The sequence below is a fragment of the Palaemon carinicauda genome, chromosome 27 (assembly GCF_036898095.1).
Source record: "Palaemon carinicauda isolate YSFRI2023 chromosome 27, ASM3689809v2, whole genome shotgun sequence".
Taxonomy (NCBI): Eukaryota; Metazoa; Arthropoda; class Malacostraca; order Decapoda; family Palaemonidae; genus Palaemon; species Palaemon carinicauda.
In genome coordinates, this window is record NC_090751.1 from 24,179,214 (window position 1) to 24,200,020 (window position 20,807).

Below are 20,807 nucleotides of genomic sequence, written 5' to 3' on the forward strand. Positions count from 1 at the left end.
TGAAATAAATATCTCCCTTATAAACTATATAAACTTTAACAAAACAAGAGGAAGAGAAATAAGATAGAATAGTGTGCCCGAGTGTACTCTCAAGCAGGAGAACTCTAACCGAAGACAGTAGAAGACCAAGGTACAGAGGCTATGGCACTACCCAAGATTAGAAGACAATGATTTGATTTTGGAGTGTCCTTCTCCTAGAATATCAATGTCCATTTAAAGAATTTTTTTCCTGTCAAATTAAAAGTTAGAAAAATGTCTTCATCAACCTGAAAAAACCCAATGTTCTTATCTTAATGACCATAACATTTTAATGTTGAAAATCTTTATAATATCTTCCAGATGTAACAGTTGAAGCTTCATAATTTCTTTTCTTCATATGTATACTCTTTTATTATCTTAAATTTTTCTATTCCTGCTGAGGCTCCTTGGCTTGTAACGACCTTCCACTTGATGTCAAGAATAGCAAAAATGTGGCAGCTTTCAAGAAAAACCTGAAGACTTATCTCTTTGGAAAGTGTTATAATAGTGATCTGAAAACTATGAAGCCTGAATACAAATGCTACCGAATAAATGAAAAGATACAGAGCAAAATATTAAGTGGAAAAAAATTATTTTCACACACCAAGGCCCGCCTGAACAGACTCTTAGTGTCTGATGGAGGGCGAGAAAGTAAAAGTAAAGGTAAGTAGTTTCTTGCTTTTCCAAGAAACCAAATATTAAAGGTTGTAGCTGCCAACTGTTCTGTACAAAGGAATAGTTAGAGATAAATAAGGAAAATTACCTTATTCATATCTTTGATAATCAAAATTAACAAGGAAAAGCAACAATTTAAACGTTTTAATTGTTCAAATAATCCCAATGTTGTTATTTAATAATGTATAGAGATATACCATTGTTCAATTATATTCATTCGTAAAATTCACCTCTGAGGAGTATGCATCTAGAGAGCAAGGGCAGCTATCAATCACTCTAAGAAATTATATCCAATGCATGGACAGCAATGTCCTGTCAAGAAAAAAAGGCGAAACTGTTTGCAGGGGCTTATTGACTATTGTTTATTGTATAGAGTTTTGTTGGTTGACCTTCAAACATAAGTTTTATATATATATATATATATATATATATATATATATATATATATATATATATATATATATATATATATATATATGTGTGTGTGTGTGTGTGTGTGTGTGTGTGTGTGTGTGTGTGTGTGTGTGTGTGTGTGTGTGTGTGTGTGTGTAACGTTTTCCCAATAAGACAAGGAGTTCATTTAATTGCTAATTTAGAATTATATAAAGAGCTGAAAGTCATATATGGAAAATAGTGAAAAAATTGGAAATTATGAAAATTTCTCGAGTAGAAAGAGATAGACGCGTAAGTTTCACAGACTACGCCTATATATTTAGGAAATGAAAAATATTCATTACTCGAAAGGACAGAGTAAAATAAAGCCATTTGTCAAAAGAAAAAAACTAACAGTAGGCTAATGGGAATAACTCGCCTGCATAATAAATCAAAGAACATAAGAGTTGACCAACATCTGAGTAAGATCGAATACATTTAATAAATACAAAGTTATAAACTATTAGGGAAAAAAATTAAGGGAAAGAGGCTGAATGTTTAAAAGTACATATAATATTTCTCACAGTTTCGATTAGATAGGAAATTGAGAAAATGAAAGACTGTAAAAAATATTTATATGATTAAAGTGTTAAATAAAAGCAAAATTAAGAGAGAGAGAGAGAGAGAGAGAGAGAGAGAGAGAGAGAGAGAGAGAGAGAGAGAGAGAGAGAGAGAGAGAGAGAGAGAGAGAGAGAGAGAGAGAGAGAGAGCTGCTTCAGAGAACAGCGGTTTTAGTACTACTAACAATACCGTGCTTCACCACCATTTTTCAAAATCGTGCCGAATATTTCAACATATATTTCTGAATAGCCTTGGTAGGTTATGAATAATAGAGTAATTATTATTATAGTTAGTATTTAGTAATAGATTAATTCATATCTATTGACTAACTTTAAGTAGAAAGGAAGGAAAGGCCAATTATATAGGAAATATTGTGTTTAGGGGTTCTCTTGGTTACTGGGCTACCCGGTAAACTTTATGTATTAGTGCACTGTACATACACAAAAATAGCAAAATTTTCGCCAGTCTGACCTATAGAACTGAAAAGGTTTAATTGAATTGTGGAGAAAATATAACTTAGGCATAGGCTTTGTGGCCGAGAGCTGACCCAAGACTCCCTAAAGACCTAACTATGTATACTAGCTTGGTTGGGGACATATCGCTCATTTGCGACAATGTCGTCTTAACTCAAAAATAGCTATTTTTCAGGAGAGCCATTTTAATCAATTAAAACACTCATATCATGTTATGTCGTTAGGACATTTAGCGCCTCTAGCCATCAATTTTTTAGGTACAATTATGACCCTTTGGCCAGAAAAAATAATTTTTTTGAGTTATGACGTCGCAAGGGAGCGATATGTAGTTGGCTGGAACGGGAGTAAATTTTCTTATTAATCAAAGTGATTTTCTATATGGGAAAAATGTTCTGTCTGATAGCCTATACAATATTACGAAGATAATTTTATGATTAGTTATGAGTGAATATCATAATTTAGCGTTACCATGCCAAAAAGTTAAGTCAGGTGAGAAACAAATACAGGATTGAGACTTATTCTTAAGGTAAGTTAAGGATATGGCTATCTAAGGGGGGAGGAGTCACTGGTAGCTAAGTGGGTAAGGTAGGCTCCTAGGTAAGGTTAGGTGGCGAAGCTTAGGTTAGGAGGTGTTCTTGTATTTGTTTCTCTTTTAAAATGTAATTTTTCAGTCATAACTTATGAAATTCTAAGAAGTTTAAAATTTGTAAAATAGAAGTGTCGCCAAGTTATTTACTGCTGAACAGTTCAAAGTACTTATAAATACATCAGGAACACTTATTATTTTCTTCATTTGGAATATTGTGCCATAGTAAATATTTACCTACATTTTAATTACTGTACTGATCTGGTCTGTCCTAACCTACTACAAGGCCCCTTAATTCCAGCGATATAATTGTTATATGCTGGGTACTTAGAAATTTTATCTTTATTCCCTTGCTTGCTAGTTACGGTAGTTAGTATTGGGTAGAAATTAAAATGTTTATATATGATACTTTTAATTTCTGGCAAAACTGCGGTTCCCTTTAAGAGATGGAAGAGTTCTGGCAATTTTGGGCATTTTATTCTGAATGACTAAAGAGGCTGGTGCAAAATAGCTTATGTATCAGTCAAGTAAAATTTGAAAACCATTTCAATTTCTTAACCCTTTTACCCCCAGGCTATTTGGAAATTTCCAACCCTTAACCCCCAAGGGGTTGTTTTTTTTCCCAGCACATTTTGCAGTATATTTTTTTTTAAATTGCTCTAACAGCCTTAATTTTTGTCATAGAGAGGTCAGGTTGGTCTCATTCTCTTGGAAATTGCCTGAATTTTCTAAAAAAAAATGATCAAAAATATGAAAAAAAAAAAATTTTTATTGCATTTTTTTTGCAAGGACGTACCCTTACGTCCATGGGGGTAAAGGGATGGCTTTTGTGAAACGTACCAGTACGTCCTTTGGGGGTAAAAGGGTTAAGTGCATTGTTTACTTTTGAGATGAATGGTCACTGCGACATTGCACGCATGTTGTTTGCAATCACTTGTGGGAGCTATCTTGTTTTTTGTATGACAATCATTAGCTGGCTTTTTGAACCAATTAAGAGATTGCAAGTATTTATGCATAAGTTCCCGGATGTTGTATTAGAATAGCCATCCTTCCCGCTCCTCAGTTCCAGCATGACTGCCATCACACGACAACATGACCGAGACAAAAGTGTCTATTTTTAAATTTAGTGTAATTTCATCTTTTTAAATATTTAATTTAGCCGGTGAATATATAGCTGCAACTCTGTTGCTCGACAGACAAACTCTACGGAAAAAACTCGCCAGCGATCGCTACACAGGTTGCGGGTGTGCCCAACAGCGCCATCTGTCGACCAGATACCCAGCTCTTATGTAAACAAAGACTCAATTTTCTCTCTGTCGAAGTGTCGACAAGACGTACTTTACTCGCTGTTGAAACCTGGAGTTTTCCCATCATATTTGGTGAAGTACTATATTCTGGTTTGAGCTTTCGCAGTGCAGGTGTTTTATCTTCATCTTAAATCTTGAACTCGTTTTGGATAGATTTAATTTTGGTGACAAAGAGAGTATGGACTTTCTTTCACTTTTAAATGGCCGACCCTTCCCTTAGACGGAAGTGTGTTTAGGTTTTTAGTAATTATCTTATCACGTTATAAATTAATTTTCCTCTTCGATTAACTTTCCATTTATAATAAACATTAAAGATAAATTTTAATGTTTTGTTTATATGCGACCTTTCCTGAGAGTAGGCGGTCCTAACTTGGAAACCGAAGTTAATCAACGTTGAGCCCTTTATATCGTAAATAGCTTTTAAAGAGCTAAGGATTTAAAACTTTTTAAATGAAATATTTTATGAAAGAATTTCTTTGAATAGTCTTCATACCTTTTTCAAAGATGAACTAACGTTTAGTTTATTTATGCCACGCAGTTGTTGACGTTCAGGACGTTCAACATGCGCTCTATCGTTACGATAGAGAGAGAGTGTATCACGGTTTCACTTTGCAGAAAGAGTAAATCGATTCTGACGTTTTGTTCATTCTTTCTAAGCTCAAATGTTTTAAATTCTATTTTAAAGGAACTTTTTAATTGAAAAACCTTTCAGTTTTTTCCTTTGGTCAAATGACATGTTTTTTTTTTGACGAAATGTAATTGGGCTCTTCTCTTAGGTGCGGAATCAAGAGATAAAGAGAGAGAGAGTTAGAGACGGAGGGAGAGAGAGGAGAGAAAACGTTCCGTTCAAGCGGGTAACCTTGTTCTCGAGTTACTCTCGTCCCTAGTCTCGGTACGGGGAGAAAGGATAAAACGTTTTTAGTTTTTATTCTCGTCCCCAGGCTATGTGCGGTTAGAGATTGAAAACGTAGTTTTGAAGGAACTAGAGTTTAGTCTCTTCCCCAGTCACTGAAATTTTTATCTTAAAATATGTTTTTCAATATTAAACTTACCCGATAATCATGTAGCTGTCAACTCCGTTGCCCGACAGAATTCTATGGAGGGATACGCCAGCTATCACAATACTAGAAGGGGGTGTACTTACCAGCGCCACCTGTGGCCAGGTACTCAATCATTTGTTGTTGACACCTCCTCAATTATTCCTCTGTCGTGCTTCCGGCTAGACGTTCTGGGATACGCTCATGGTCTTCGAGTTTATTCATGGATATTTGGTGAAGTATTCTCTTAGATTAACGGCTGTCGCATACTGGAATCCTTTTTATATTAGCTAGATAGCTTTTATATAAATACTGATTAACGGTTAATGAATTTTTGCTTGTTTTTGGATCACCCTTTGACTTACTCTTTGAAACAAGATGTCTGACGTTTCGCAAGCTCCCTCCCATAGACGATGTAGGTCTTGCAATAGGCGTATTCCGAAGGCCTCGGTAGATCCTCACACCGCTTGTTCTGACTGTAGGGACAGGCCCTGTCTATTAGAAAATCGGTGTGAGGAGTGCGCCGGACTTTCGGAATTGGATTTTGTACGTCTTTTAAAATATTCATCTAAGTTAGAGAGAACTAGAGTTAGGAGAAGTTCTTCTCACTCTTCTATGTTTTCCTCACCTCATGATCCCCTACCTTTTCCTACCCCTGTAGTGGCTACCCCCGAACCTACTGTGTGCCCTCCGCCTGATATGTCATCTGTTTTGCGTGCTATTCAGGCTTTAGGAGATAAAGTAGAATCAGTGGTAAGTGACCATAAGTCTCTGATGGCCGAGGTTAAAGAACTGAAGGTCAAGAGTGCAGTGGGTGGAAATAGTGCCAGTGCTGTGACGAGTGCTAGTGTCTGTGCAGTGCCAAGTGCTAGTGGTGCCAGTGTGGTGCGTGAGGATTTTTCTGTGCGAGCCAGTCGTCCTCCCAGTCCGGGACCTCTTGCAAGCTCCCATGCCCAGGGGAGAAGCAATGTCGAAGGGCTTAAGGGTTCGACAGGCCTTGTTAGGCGCACAGAATTATCCTCGGTGGTTGCGGGCGTGTCTTCCTTAGACCGTCACTCCCACCTGCAGACGATTGAGCCCGTCTTCTCGTCCGCTGATCTTCATGCAGGGAAGAAACGTTGGTCTCAGGTCTCGAGACCGCTTAAACGTAGAGTTCAGTCAGCGAGTGCTCAGCCAGGTTGTAGTCATTGGCTCAGCTCCGACTCGCCTCTGTCATCGGTCGACTCTACTCCGCCCAAGAGGAGTAAGGTTCTGCCTATACAGACCCCGACTGTGACTTTACCTCAGTCTGTTATCGTTTCTGCCGACCCCAAGTGGACCCTGCTTCAGTCCATGCAAGCTCAGCTTTCGGACTTGATGCGTGAGTGTCGGGCTGAGAGTGTTGCACCGCCTACACTCCCTCCACCTGTTCTCGCTCCGCCTGTGCTCGCCCAGCCTGCACCTGCTCCGCCTGTGCTCGCCCAGCCTGCACCTGCTCCGCCTGGTCGCAGCACCATCTGCCAGGCGTACGATGTTGAGCCACTTTCGGAGTTTGCTGTTCACAGTGTTGTTCAACCTCAGCCTTCTTTAAGGCAACCCTTGCTTTGGGATCAGGAGAGTTACACTCTTCCTCCTCCTCCCCTTGCTGCTCCACCAGTGGTGCAACTCTCGGTTGGGGTACAACAACCTCTCCCTTCCGTGAGTCTGTCTGCTCAACCAGCGCTGCACCGAGCTCAACCCTCATCTAGGCAAGCTCCTCTACACCATGGACTTGCGCCTCAGGAGCCTCAGCTTGCGAGAACTTTACCTTGTTCTGCGCAGCCTCAACCTTCTCATGCTCCACTCATCTCTCAGGAACAGGAACGGACTACTCCGCCTCCGTCCTCCGCTCAGCTTGTGCAAGCCTTGGGTTCAACTCTTTCTAGGAGTCAACCTCCTGCACCCATGCACCTGCCTTCTGCTCCGTCTGTTGTTCAGCCTATGCAGTCTGAACCTCAGGTTTTCCCTCAAGTTGAGGAAACCTCTGTTATTGTTCCTACCCGTTCTGACTCTGCGGTTCAGCATTCTGGTCCTTTTGCTTCGCTACCTTCTGCTGATGAAGTGTCGGATGATGAGGAGGCACACCTTGATCCCTCATCAGACGTGGAGGAGTCTAAGCTTTCTCCATTGTCTGTTGATTTTCGAAAGGTCTTGGCTCTACTCAGGGAGCTTTACCCTGACCACTTCGTCTCTGCTGTTCCCCGCTCTCCTCCATCTGAGTTTTCGCTAGGCGTACAACAAGCTAAGTCGAGCTATACTAAGCTTGTCCTAGCTAGATCCTCCAAGAGGGCCTTAAGGATCTTAGGGGAGTGGCTTCAGTCTAAACAACACCTGGGCAAGACTTCCTTCATGTTCCCTCCAACGAAGCTCGCTTCGAAAGGTTGCGTTTGGTATGCTACAGGGGAAGCACCAGGCTTGGGAGTACCTGCCTCTGCCCAGGCTGACTTCTCAAGTCTGGTGGACTCGCCTAGGAGGACTGCGATGAGACGCTCGAAGGTTTGTTGGACCTTCTCAGACCTGGATCATCTTCTGAAAGGGTTGTTCAGAGCTTTCGAAATGTTCAACTTTCTCGACTGGTGCCTGGGAGCCCTCAGCAAGAAAACATCTCCTGCGGACAAAGACTCTGCCATGCTAATTATGTCCTGCATGGATAAGGCTATCAGGGATGGATCGGGTGAGCTAGCGTCGTTATTTGTATCAGGGGTGTTGAAGAAAAGGGAACAACTATGTACCTTCCTCTCAGCCAGCATTACACCGTGCCAGCGGTCACAGCTCCTTTTTGCTCCACTCTCAAAGTTCCTCTTTCCCGAGGAGCTAGTTAAGGACTTGTCGGCTGCCCTGATACAGAAGGACACGCACGATCTTGTAGCCTCATCGGCTCGTAAGTCTAAGGTTACCACCTCTGTCCCCAAGACTTATCGCTCCCCAGTGGCTGATACCCCGGCCACTAGGTTCATACCGCCCTTTCGTGGTAGAGCCCCCAGCCGAGGAAGCTCCCGTCCAGACTCTCACAGGGGCAAGTCTAGGAAAGGACCCAGGACATCTAAGGGAAAGCACTGACTCTCAGATTCTCCAGACAACAGTAGGAGCCAGACTCAAGATCTTCTGGCAAGCCTGGGAGAAGAGAGGTGCAGACGCACAGTCTGTCAGTTGGCTGAGGTACGGTTACAGGATTCCATTCTGCCTCAAACCGCCTCTGACCACATCGCCCATCAACCTCTCTCCCAACTACAAAGAAGAGGACAAGAGGCTAGCATTGCAACAGGAGGTGTCGCTACTTGTGCAGAAGAAGGCAGTGGTTATAGTCCGGGACCATCAATCCCCGGGCTTCTACAACCGTCTCTTTCTTGTAGCCAAAAAGACAGGAGGTTGGAGACCGGTGCTGGACGTCAGCTCTCTCAACGAGTATGTCACCAAGCAGACGTTCACAATGGAGACGACCAAGTCGGTCTTAGCAGCGGTCAGACAGGAGGACTGGATGGTCTCGTTGGACTTGAAAGATGCATACTTTCACGTTCCTATTCATCCAGACTCCCAACCTTTCCTGAGATTCGTTTTCGGAAAGGTTGTCTATCAGTTCCAAGCCCTGTGTTTTGGCCTAAGCACAGCTCCTATGGTCTTTACTCATCTGATGAGGAATGTAGCGAAATTCCTGCACTTATCGAACATCAGAGCCTCCCTCTACCTAGACGACTGGCTGTTGAGAGCCTCCACGAGTCGTCGTTGTCTGGAGAACCTCTCTTGGACTTTAGATCTAATCAGAGACCTAGGTCTATTAGTCAATATAGAGAAATCTCAACTCATTCCCTCCCAATCCATTGTGTACCTGGGAATGGAGATTCAGAGTCGGGATTTTCGGGTTTTTCCATCGGCCCCCAGGATAAACCAAGCCCTAGAGTGCATCATGAGCATGCTGAAGAGGAGCAATTGCTCAGTGAGACAGTGGATGAGTCTCACAGGGACCCTCTCATCTCTGGCCCTGTTTGTCGAGCTAGGGAGACTCCACCTCCGCCCTCTTCAATTCCATCTTGCAGCTCATTGGGACAAGGGCTCGACTCTAGAAGCAGTCTCTATCCCTATCAACCAAGAGATGAAGACCACTCTCCGGTGGTGGAAGCACAATCTCCTTCTCAAGGAGGGTCTATCATTGGCCATCCAGACCCCCCATCTTCATCTCTTCTCGGATGCATCGGACTCGGGCTGGGGTGCGACCTTGGACGGACGGGAATGCTCAGGAGTATGGAACAAGGAACAAGGATTACTCCACATCAACTGCAAGGAACTGTTAGCAGTTCATCTTGCCCTGTTGAACTTCAAGTCCCTCCTGCTAGGCAAAGTGGTGGAGGTGAATTCAGACAACACCACAGCCTTGGCTTACATCTCCAAGCAAGGAGGGACCCATTCGAGGAGCCTTTACGAGATCGCAAGGGACCTCCTCATTTGGTCAAGAGGTCTAAACCTCACACTGGTCACGAGGTTCATCCAGGGCGATATGAATGTTTCAGCGGATCGCCTCAGCAGAAGGAATCAGGTCATTCCCACGGAATGGACCCTCCACAAGAGTGTGTGCAACAGACTTTGGACCTTGTGGGGTCAACCTACCATAGATCTGTTTGCCACCTCCATCACCAAGAGACTTCCGCTTTATTGTTCCCCTGTTCCAGACCCTGCAGCGGTTCATGTAGATGCTTTTCTTCTGAACTGGTCCCATCTCGACCTGTACGCATTCCCTCCGTTCAAGATTATAAACAAAGTTCTGCAGAAATTCGTCTCGCACGAAGGGACACGGCTGACGCTGGTTGCTCCCCTTTGGCCTGCAAGAGAATGGTACACAGAGGTACTTCAATGGCTAGTCGACTTCCCCAGGACTCTACCTCTAAGAGTGGACCTTCTACGTCAACCACACGTAGACAGGTTGCACCCAAACCTCCACGCTCTTCGACTGACTGCCTTCAGACTGTCGAAAGATTCGCTAGAGCTAGAGGCTTTTCGAAGGAGGCAGCCAGTGCGATTGCCAGAGCTAGAAGAATTTCCACTCGTAGAGTCTACCAGTCTAAGTGGGAGGTCTTCCGAAGCTGGTGTAGAGCCAATTCAATATCCTCTACCAATACCTCTGTGATCCAAATAGCTGACTTCCTTCTTCATCTTAGGAATGAGAGATCCCTTTCAACACCTACGATTAAAGGGTATAGGAGCATGTTGGCCTCAGTCCTCCGCCACAGGGGTTTGGACCTGTCTTCCAACAAGGACCTTCAAGACATTCTCAAGTCTTTTGAGACGTCTAAAGAACGTCGTCTTTCCACTCCAGGCTGGAATCTAGACGTAGTCTTAAGGTTCCTTATGACATCTAGGTTCGAACCTCTCCAGTCAGCTTCCTTCAAGGATCTTACCCTCAAGACTGCTTTTCTCGTTTGCCTTGCAACAGCTAAGAGAGTCAGTGAGGTTCATGCCTTCAGCAAGAACATTGGTTTCACAACCGAATCAGCTACATGTTCTTTTCAGCTTGGATTCCTAGCAAAGAACGAGCTTCCTTCACGTCCTTGGCCTAGATCGTTCGAAATACCTAGCCTCTCCAACATGGTAGGTAACGAACTAGAGAGAGTTCTTTGCCCTGTCAGAGCTCTCAAATATTATCTGAAGAGGTCTAAACCTATTCGAGGACAGTCAGAAGCCTTATGGTGTGCCATCAAGAAACCCTCGAGACCCATGTCCAAGAATGGGCTTTCGTACTATATAAGGCTTCTGATCAGAGAAGCACATTCTCACTTAAAGGAGGAAGACCTTGCATTGCTGAAGGTAAGGACCCACGAAGTAAGAGCTGTAGCTACTTCGTTGGCCTTTAATAAAAACCGTTCTCTGCAGAGCATTATGGATGCAACCTATTGGAGGAGCAAGTCAGTGTTTGCATCATTTTATCTGAAAGACGTCCAGTCTCTTTACGAGAACTGCTACACCCTGGGACCATTCGTAGCAGCGAGTGCAGTAGTAGGTGAGGGCTCAGCCACTACATTCCCTTAATCCCATAACCTTTTTAACCTTTCTCTTGAATACTTTTATTGTTGTTTTTATGGTTGTTACGGTAGGCTAAGAAGCCTTCCGCATCCTTGGATTTGGCGGGTGGTCTATTCATTCTTGAGAAGCGCCTGGGTTAAAGGTTTGGTAGAGGTCCTTTAGTAGGGTTGCAACCCCTTGTACTTTGGCACCTTTGAGTTGATTCAGCCTCCAAGAGGAACGCTGCGCTCAGTAAGGAAGACGAACTTTAAATAAAAGGCAGAGTAACGGTTCTATTCGACTTCCTTACCAGGTACTTATTATTTCATTGTTATTTGAGATAACTGTTATATGAAATTTGGGATACTTAGCTATCCTTTAATCATGTACACTGGTTTTCACCCACCTCCCTGGGTGTGAATCAGCTACATGATTATCGGGTAAGTTTAATATTGAAAAATGTTATTTTTATTAATAAAATAAATTTTTGAATATACTTACCCGATAATCATGATTTAATCGACCCTCCCTTTCCTCCCCAGAGAGAACCAGTGGACCGAGGAATAATTGAGGAGGTGTCAACAACAAATGATTGAGTACCTGGCCACAGGTGGCGCTGGTAAGTACACCCCCTTCTAGTATTGTGATAGCTGGCGTATCCCTCCATAGAATTCTGTCGGGCAACGGAGTTGACAGCTACATGATTATCGGGTAAGTATATTCAAAAATTTATTTTATTAATAAAAATAACATTTTCTGTTTTTTTGCTGGTATTAATGAGCTTGCATTATACAACTGATTTCGCAATTACTATCTTTTGATAAGGGTAGAATTGCGTGCTTCAGGTAGAAATCAGTAAGAGTTTCGATTTCAGTGAAATAAGTGCAAAACAGAAAATCGAAGTGATAAGTGATATTGCGCAAAGTGTTACAGTGTTGCGTCCGAGGGTTCGTCTGTTCGTGCCTGTTGTTCACCTAGTCCGGGACCTCTTGCAAGCTCCCTAGCAGGGGAGAAGTAATGTCGAACGACTTATGGGTTCGAGAGGCCTTGATCAACGAACAGACGTTTCCCTCTATGGTATCGGGTGTATCTTACCAAGATCTCCCCTACCATAAGGCGAGAGAGACGTTTTTTCTCCTCGTCATCCGAAGGCTTTTCGCATAAGAAACCTGTAACAAGGTTTCCAAGCCCTTAAGCGAAAGTCAGTCCTTTCAGGACAGGTCCAGCGTCCTGGTTACAGCCATTAGGACAGCTCTGACCCTATGCAGTCATCGGAAAACTGCTCGCCGCCTAACAAAAGCGTAACACAGACTCCGAGAGTCTTTTTTGTTGGCAAAGTGTTGCGGTCACAGACGTTAACCTCGTCTCTTACCACAACCATTTCCGTTGATCCTTAATGGGTGGTACGGCAAGACATGCAGAATATGCTTGCCTCCCTTATGGAAGACTATTCTGCCGATTAGTACGTTGAGTCTAGCCGTTTATCTTATCGATATCCTGGCTTTCAGCCAACCTAACGTTCCTTTGTGCTTCCTGTTGACGTTGGCGTAGCTAAGTCACGTCAGTCAGGTTGTTTAGAACCACACTCGATGCGGTCTCGTGTGGATTTTCAGCCGCATTTGGACGTTAGGCCACTTGCTGATGCTCCTGTTGACGTTCAGGACGTTCGCTAACAATCGGAGTTGACTTGTTTTGACGCTGTGCGTCAACCTCCGCATTCTAGAGTTGTTTTGACTGCTCAGTCTAGGCAGTCAAAGCAGTCTCGAGTAGACGCTGTGCGTCCTCACGCACCTGTTGTGGTTGACAGTTCAGTTGTTGACAGTTCACAGACTGTCAAGCAGTTACATGACGTTGCGTCCTGGTCCGCTACTAATGCACCAGTGAGTGTGGACTCTGCTTGTAAAGCATTGCCACCACAGTAGGTCTCTCCCTTGCTTGAGACTCAGCTTTTATCGGACAAGGTTCCTGTAGATGAGGAAGTTGCTGTTCCCCCTCCTACTGATATTCCCTTGAGGACTCTGTCAGATGGAGAGGAGCCTAAAGCTGCTTAGCCCTCTATGGACTTTAATTAAATCATGATGATTTTTTTTTAAGGATCCTTGTCCGGATCTTTTTGTAACTGCTGCTCCTCGTTCGCCTAAACGTCAGAGCTTACACTAGGCCTAGCTACTTCGAAGCCGTTGTTTTTAAGCTAGTGCTCTCTCGCTCTCCTAGAGAGCTTTACGTTGGCTAGGCGACTGGTTTATCACCAGGAGGAGTTTGGGGGATACAGCCTTTGCTTTCCCTTCTTTTAAACTGGCTTATAGAGCGATAGTCTGATATGACACGAGAGTAGTTCTCGGCTTGGGAGTTCATGCCTCTGCCCAGATAGACTTCTCAAATCTCGTAGACTCTCCCTGGCGCCTGGCCAGGAGACGCTCCAAGTTTCTTACAGGTCAACTTCACTGCTGTTTTCGAGCCTTTGAAGTTTTGCTGTACAATTATGTCATGCATAAACAAGGCTTTCAGGGATGGAAAGCGGTACCGCCTCAGTCGCTAACCCCGTCTGTTGCCGCACCTGCTCCCGTAGACCCTAAATGGGCTTTGCTGCAAGACATGCAGTCCAAGCTTGCGTCCTTGATAGAGGACTTTAATGCGGAGAAGGTTGCTGCCGAACCTTCTGGCCATGAAACCTTCCAACCGGTCGGTTGTGCGTCCTGTTGACGCTAAGGTAACCTTCTCGCGTCTGCCAGTTGAGGTGGTTCCTCCACCGATGCGACCCAGTGTGGGTTGCCAGCCGCACGTTGACGTTAAGCGACGCTCGGAGGTGGTTGTTGACGTTCAGGACGTTCAACAACCAGCAGAGGTGACTTGTTTTGACGCAGTGCGTCAACCTCAGCAACCCGGTATGGTGTTGACTGCACAACCCAGATGGTCTAGACAGTCTCGGGTGGACGCTGTGCTTCCTCGCGCACCCATGGTTGTTGACAGTTCACAGACTGTGCAGCAGTTCCATGATGTTGCGTCCGGCTCCATCACGCATGCACCAGTTCGACCGGACTCAGCGAGCCAGACGTTGCCCACTCCGTTGCCGTTTCCTCATCAGTTTTCGGATGAGGAACCCTCTGATGAGGACGTTGCTGAACAACAAGACGATCAGCCCCCAGAATAGATCAAGCCCTGCTATCCATCCAGAAGATGCTGAAGAAGGAACGCTGCTCAGTCAGGCTGTGGATGAGTCTGGTAGGGACGCTGTCATCTGTGGAACAATTTGTGTCACTAGGAAGACTACACCTCCGTCCTCTTCAATACCATCTAGCTTTTCACTGGAAAAAGGACAAGACGCTAGAAGCGGTCTCTATCCCGATTTCCGAAAAGATAAAGTCTTGTCTGACTTGGTGGAAGGACAATATCAACCTAAGAGAGGGTCTTCCCCTGGCTGTTCAGACTCCCAACCACGTTCTCTTCTCGGACGCTTCGGACGTAGGCTGGGGCGCAACACTAGACGGTCGGGAATGCTCAGGACTGTGGAACTCGAGTCAGAGGAGCATGCATATCAACTGCAAGGAGCTGTTGGCAGTACATCTGGCCTTGAAAAGCTTCAAGTCTCTCCTTCGAGGCAAAGTGGTGGAAGTAAACTCGGACAACACCACGGCCTTGGCGTACATCTCCAAACAAGGAGGTACCCACTCACTGACGTTGTACGAGATCGCAAGGGACCTGCTCATCTGGTCAAAAGGTCAAGACATCTCCCTAGTAACGAGGTTCATCCAAGGCGACTTGAACGTCGAAGCAGATTGTCTCAGTCGGAAAGGGCTAGTAATTCCAACCGAATGGACCCTCCACAAGGATGTGTGCAAGAGACTTTGGGCCACTTGGGGTAAACCATCCATAGATCTCTTTGCAACCTCGCTGACCAAGAGGCTTCCAATCTATTGCTCTCCAGTCCCGGACCCAGCAGCAATACATATAGATGCTTTCCTCCTAGATTGGTCACATCTGGATCTCTACGCATTCCCACCGTTCAAGATTGTCAACAAGGTACTGCAGAAGTTCGCCTCTCACGAAGGGACAAGGTTGACGTTAGTTGCTTCCCTCTGGCCCGTGAGAGAATGGTTCACCGAGATACTTCGATGGTTAGTAGACGTTCCCAGAAGTCTTCCTCTAAGGGTAGACCTTCTACGTCAGCCACACGTAAAGAAGGTACTCCAAAGCCTCCACGCTCTTCGTCTGACTGCCTTCAGACTATCGAAAGACTCTCGAGAGCTAGAGGCTTTTCGAAGGAGGCAGCCAGTGCGATTGCTAGAGCAAGGAGAGCGTCTTCCATTAGAGTCTACCAACCGAAGTGGGAAGTCTTCCGAGACTGGTGCAAGTCAGTTTCTGTATCCTCGACCAGTACCTCTGTAGCTCAAATAGCTGATTTTCTCTTATACCTGAGAAAAGGACGATCCCTTTCAGCTCCCACTATCAAGGGCTACAGAAGCATGTTGGCATCGGTCTTCCGGCATAGAGGCTTAGATCTTTCCAAACATAAAGATCTGCAAGACCTCCTTAAGTCTTTTGAGACCACCAAGGAGCGTCGTTTGGCTACCCCTGGATGGAATTTAGACGTGGTACTAAGATTCCTCATGTCAGACAGGTTGGAGCCGTTACAATCAGCCTCCCTGAAAGATCTCACTCTTAAGACTCTTTTCCTGATATGCTTAGCTTCGGCTAAAAGAGTCAGTGAGATTCATGCCTTCAGCAAGAACATCGGATTTTCATCGGAAAAAGCCACTTGTTCGCTGCAACTTGGTTTTCTAGCCAAAAATGAGCTGCCTTCTCGGCCTTGGCCTAAATCTTTCGATATTCCCAGCTTATCGGAGATCGTAGGCAATGAACTAGAAAGAGTCTTATGCCCTGTTAGAGCTCTTAAGTTCTATTTAAAGCGTACTAAACCTTTACGAGGCCAATCTGAAGCTTTATGGTGTTCAGTTAAGAAACCATCCTTGCCTATGTCAAAGAATGCTTGGTCAGACTTTATCAGATTGTTAATACGAGAAGCTCATTCACATCTGAGTGAGGAAGACCGAACTTTGCTTAAGGTGAAGATGCACGAAGTTAGAGCTGTAACAACTTCCGTGGCCTTTAAGCAAAATATATCTCTGCAAAGTATAATGGACGCAACCTATTGGAGAAGCAAGTCAGTGTTCGCGTCATTTTACTTGCAAGATGTCCAGTCTCTTTACGAGAACTGCTACATACTGGGACCATTCGTAGCAGCGAGTGCAGTAGTGGGTGAGGGCTCAACCACTACAATTCCCTAATTCCATATCCTTTTAATCTGTCTCTTGAAATGTTGTTTTTATATGGGTTGTCCGGAAGGCTAAGAAGCCTTTCGCATCCTGGTTGATTTGGTGGGTGGTCAAAGTCATTTCTTGAGAGCGCCTAGATTAGGGGTTTGATGAGGTCCTGTTGTGCGGGTTGCAACCCTTGATACTTCAGCTCCTAGGGGTCGATCAGCATCCTAAGAGGATCGCGAGGCTCCGTAAGGAAGACTTTCTTAAAAGGCAGAGTAATTGTTCAAGTCGACTTCCTTACCAGGTACCTATTTATTTTGTTTTTGTTATTTTGATAACTTCTAAAATGAAATAAAAAAACTCTTAGCTCATAAAATGTAAACATATAACACTGGTCTCTACCCACCATCCTGGGTGTGAATCAGCTATACTGTATATTCACCGGCTAAGTTAAATATTTAAAAATGATATTTTAATTATAAAATAAATTTTTGAATATACTTACCCGGTGAATATATAAATTAAATGACCCTCCCTTCCTCCCCAATAGAGACGCAGTGGGACGAGGAGAAAATTGAGTCTTTGTTTACATAAGAGCTGGGTATCTGGTCGACAGATGGCGCTGTTGGGCACACCCGCAACCTGTGTAGCGATCGCTGGCGAGTTTTTTCCGTAGAGTTTGTCTGTCGAGCAACAGAGTTGCAGCTATATATTCACCGGGTAAGTATATTCAAAAATTTATTTTATAATTAAAATATCATATTTTGATAATGAGTATATTTAATACACTCCATTCACTATATAGCTGTTGTTTCTCATCCAAAAGTAAAAAAATGCTACCTAAATAATTACCCACATGCTTGGCCGTGCCATACACCTATGTACTGTTTGCCAAAACAAATGAACAAGGCTATAATGTTTATTTGCCAGTGAAACAAAGCCATGGCACATCAAAGACCGTTTGTGGGATGTGATATAAATTTCATGTAATTATGACACTTTAATTTTGTAGAAATAGTTGATTGGAGAATGGTAATTGCATTCATGGGAGAGTAGTCGAATTGACTAGTTCGTTTTTCTTACTTTTTGTCCCACTTTTTGGTGTTCGTTTATGGACGGAAAGTAAAGTGAATGATTGCCGTTTGTTAATATTAAATGTAAATTCTTAACTTTCTCCTTTTTGTATTCTAATGGAATTAATTAGTTTAATGTTAAATGTATTCCTTATAAGGAAACAGTTTTGTTTTCCCATCTTTATTTTGCAACGTTGTTTGAAAGTTTCGGACAAAGTGAAAGAAAACGGAGTTGATGACAAGTTTTGGTCCAACAAGAAGTTCAGTGTGTCCTGCGGTACCGACTGCACTGAAGAACGGGTGTTCTTTATTGGCCATTAAGAAGTGAATAGAAGATTTGATATTCGAAGAAAGAAGAAATTGTTCTAAAAGAAGGTGCAGGTAAGTTGAAAGATAAAGACTTGCCCTAAAATTGATTTGAGTTAGACAATTCTAACATATTCGAATATTAGATTTTTTTTACTCCGTAAGATTTCAGTTTACTTTTCGTCTTGTTTGTTTTGTTTTTTCTTTGGCTATGACTCTTGTTATTGGGCATAGCTGGGTGAGTAGGTTGTCCGATTTATGCCTGGGAGAATGTGACGGGTTTAATTACATCTGTAAGGGGGACGCAACCTTTGAAAACATCAAGGTTGAAGTAGAGTGGTATTTCGCTAACCCTTGGAGGTCTAGGCCTAGTCGCATCTTTGTGTTCTTGGGCAGCAATGATTTAGATGCTATCCGAAGTACTGCGGAGGTATGGAAAGTAGAGCAGTGTTGTGAGGCCTTTACTGAATTACTGAAAAAGTTGTGTCCTGATGCTAAACTAATTTTTGCCCAAATAGAGGATAGATTCTTTTTTAACCACTGTGAAAGTTTTGACGCGTTGCGGCAGGATTTTAAGGCAAAATCGAATAAATTCAATAAGTGGTTGAATAAATGGAAGGGCAAGGATAGTTTGTTTATAATGAAAGGGGTTAATGGATTTTCTGACCCACGCCTTTATGCCAGGGATGGAGTACACCTCAATTATGATGGTAATGTGAAGTTGGCTCGGAGAATGGCTGACTTTTAGTATGAGCAAAGGTCTAAAGTCAAGTTAGTTTAGCTGTTCTAGTGTCAAGTATATACTTTTTTTTGTTCTCTCTGGGCTCATCTGGTTTTTGTAATGTTAGGGTTCTTTGTATACTGTTGTTATTCCTTATAAGGAAAGAAGCAGTATTGGTCCTTATTTATACTTGTTTGTTCCGTAACTGACATACAAATCACGCTATTTAATAGGGGTTATTACTTTTGGCGTAGCTGAAATGACGAGCCTTTAACAAGGGTTTACTACCCTACCGCTAGTTAGCAGGGGGTAGGGGAGGGTAGCTTGCCACCCCCTCCCCTCACACCTGTGCTTGAGCTCACTTTGCTTTCGGCTCGGGTGGTAGTCGGACGTATCCGCTCTCACCCTCGCCTCTCTGACAGCCATTAATGTTTTAATGCTTTCTCTCCTTCAGGTTTGAGTGTGAAGTTGGTCTCTGCGAATATGCGCACCTGTCCTGGATTTCCCGACCACCCTTGCCTTTACTGTAGAGGCCAATGGTGTGATAGTGCTAACAAGTGAGGTGAGTGTAGGGAGTGGTCTACTTCCCAGTGGGAGAGGTTTTCTTGGCGACGTAAGGAGAAGTCTAGGCGGGATATTTCTCCTTCAAAGTTTTCTTTGAAAGGAGAAAATCCCAAGGACTCTTCTTCCGTTGCCCAAACCTCCTCCGAAGCTCCCACTCGATCGGTCTCTTTCGAGAGACCATCGAGTGGTAGCGTAGACCGTGGTTCTGTTCCCCAATCCCGGGGTTCGAGAGATGGCGTTGCCTCCCCTAGCGAGGCAGCTCCACCTCTTCCCCCGGGGAGGATTTAAATTTAAATCAAAGATTTAAATGTAACAAATTTATTCCAGCTTTGGTCATCCTTGGGGCTCGAGGGTTCGCCCTCCAAGGAAGCACTTATTGACATCATCCGATTGGGTGCCGCTGTCAAACAATCGCCGACTTTGGCAGAGGTTGATCCTCTGTCTATTGTCGACGTGGTGTCACAGGTATCCAATGCGGTATCTCCTAATACCTCTGCCTCTTCTCATCCCGCAGTAGCTGAAGGCTTAGTTTCTCCCTTTCCTGATCAACCTACAAGGGAGAACCTAAGTCCAACAGTCTCTCCTGCTGGTGATTCTCTCCCTTGGGGGAGTTCACTCAAAGAGACTCCTCTTTGGAGGACTGCTGAAGGTCAGCTTGCTGATCCAACAGCTCCCAGAGGGCGTATACGTCGCAAAGCTCGACTTCCTCTTCGCCGGAGAGGTCTTCCTTCACCTTATAAGACAGTGAGGAGGCGCCTCTTCGGTTTATCATCGTCGTTGCAGTCCTCCACAGAGAAGCCTCGTCATCGATCACCGACTGTTCCTGCTACGACCCTGGACCTCTCTGCGGATCATTCGCGATCCCCTTCGGTGGAAGGTCGTCCTTTCACCACCCGACAGACCTGCTGACCTGCCGTCACCGTTCCTGGCAGCTGATGCACTTTATGCACCAACTGAACCTGTCTTTCAAAGTCAGGCACCGGTCCCTTCGGGGCAACAAGGGCGTACGCGCCATCACGCGCATACGTCCCTTACTGCCATTCAAGCATGCGCGCCAACCATCACCTAACCTCACTGAGATAGCTCTCACCTGCTGAGGTTCCTGAGATAGCGCGCCAGCGCTCACCTGCTCGCCAGCGCGCTACTGCGGGCCTTCAACCTACTGTGTGCCATGCGCACCAACGCTCTCCTACGCGTCAACACTCGCCAACGCGCCACCGCTCTCCAAAGCGCCCACGATTTTTGGATCTGGGTGTGGTAGGGAAGTCTAAGAATTCTCCTACTCGTCAGCGCTCGCCAACGCGTCAACGCTTGCCAGCGCGCATTCACCTGCGTGCGCCCACGTCCATCCCCTACAGCAACTACACACCGCCAGCCTGTCGTGCGCCCACAAGAGACGTGCCAACGAACGCAGGTTCTGACTGTGCGCCCGCCCGCAAGGGATATCTCTCCTGCGCGTGCACTCCCTACGACATCTTCTGGGGTGCGCGATCTCTCGCCCGCACGCCCACGGGCTCTTTATCCTGATCCTGCGCGCCGCACGTGAACATTCACCCTCGCGCCCGAGCGAACAATCAGCCTACTGCGCACTCTCCTGTGTCTCCTGCGCAAGCTTCTACGCGCCATCGCTCGCCCGCGAGCGCCCTCGTAATTGCCCTCGCGCGTACATCAGCAGTCCCCCACGCGCCATTAGTCTCCCGCACGCGTGCGACCCTGGATATTCCCCATGGCGCGATCGTCAATACCCTCCTGCGCGTGAGGCTGCAGGACAACGCACGACAAGGTCG

The 20,807-nt window shown here is 44.8% G+C and overlaps 1 protein-coding gene across 3 annotated transcripts in view; it reads left to right on the top strand.

Annotated features, from left to right (window-relative positions):
- The first annotated feature begins 1,830 nt into the window (after positions 1 to 1,830).
- The window catches only part of LOC137620605 (HAUS augmin-like complex subunit 2), a 35,921-nt gene continuing 16,944 nt past the window's right edge, over positions 1,831 to 20,807 (top strand). For 2 of the 3 annotated variants that reach the window (XM_068350868.1, XM_068350873.1), the window contains exon 1: positions 1,832 to 1,940. The gene's annotated coding sequence lies outside the window, so the exon portion shown is untranslated. Of the gene's footprint in view, positions 1,941 to 20,807 lie in introns of all 3 variants that reach the window. The other variant, XM_068350869.1, reaches the window with a different exon arrangement.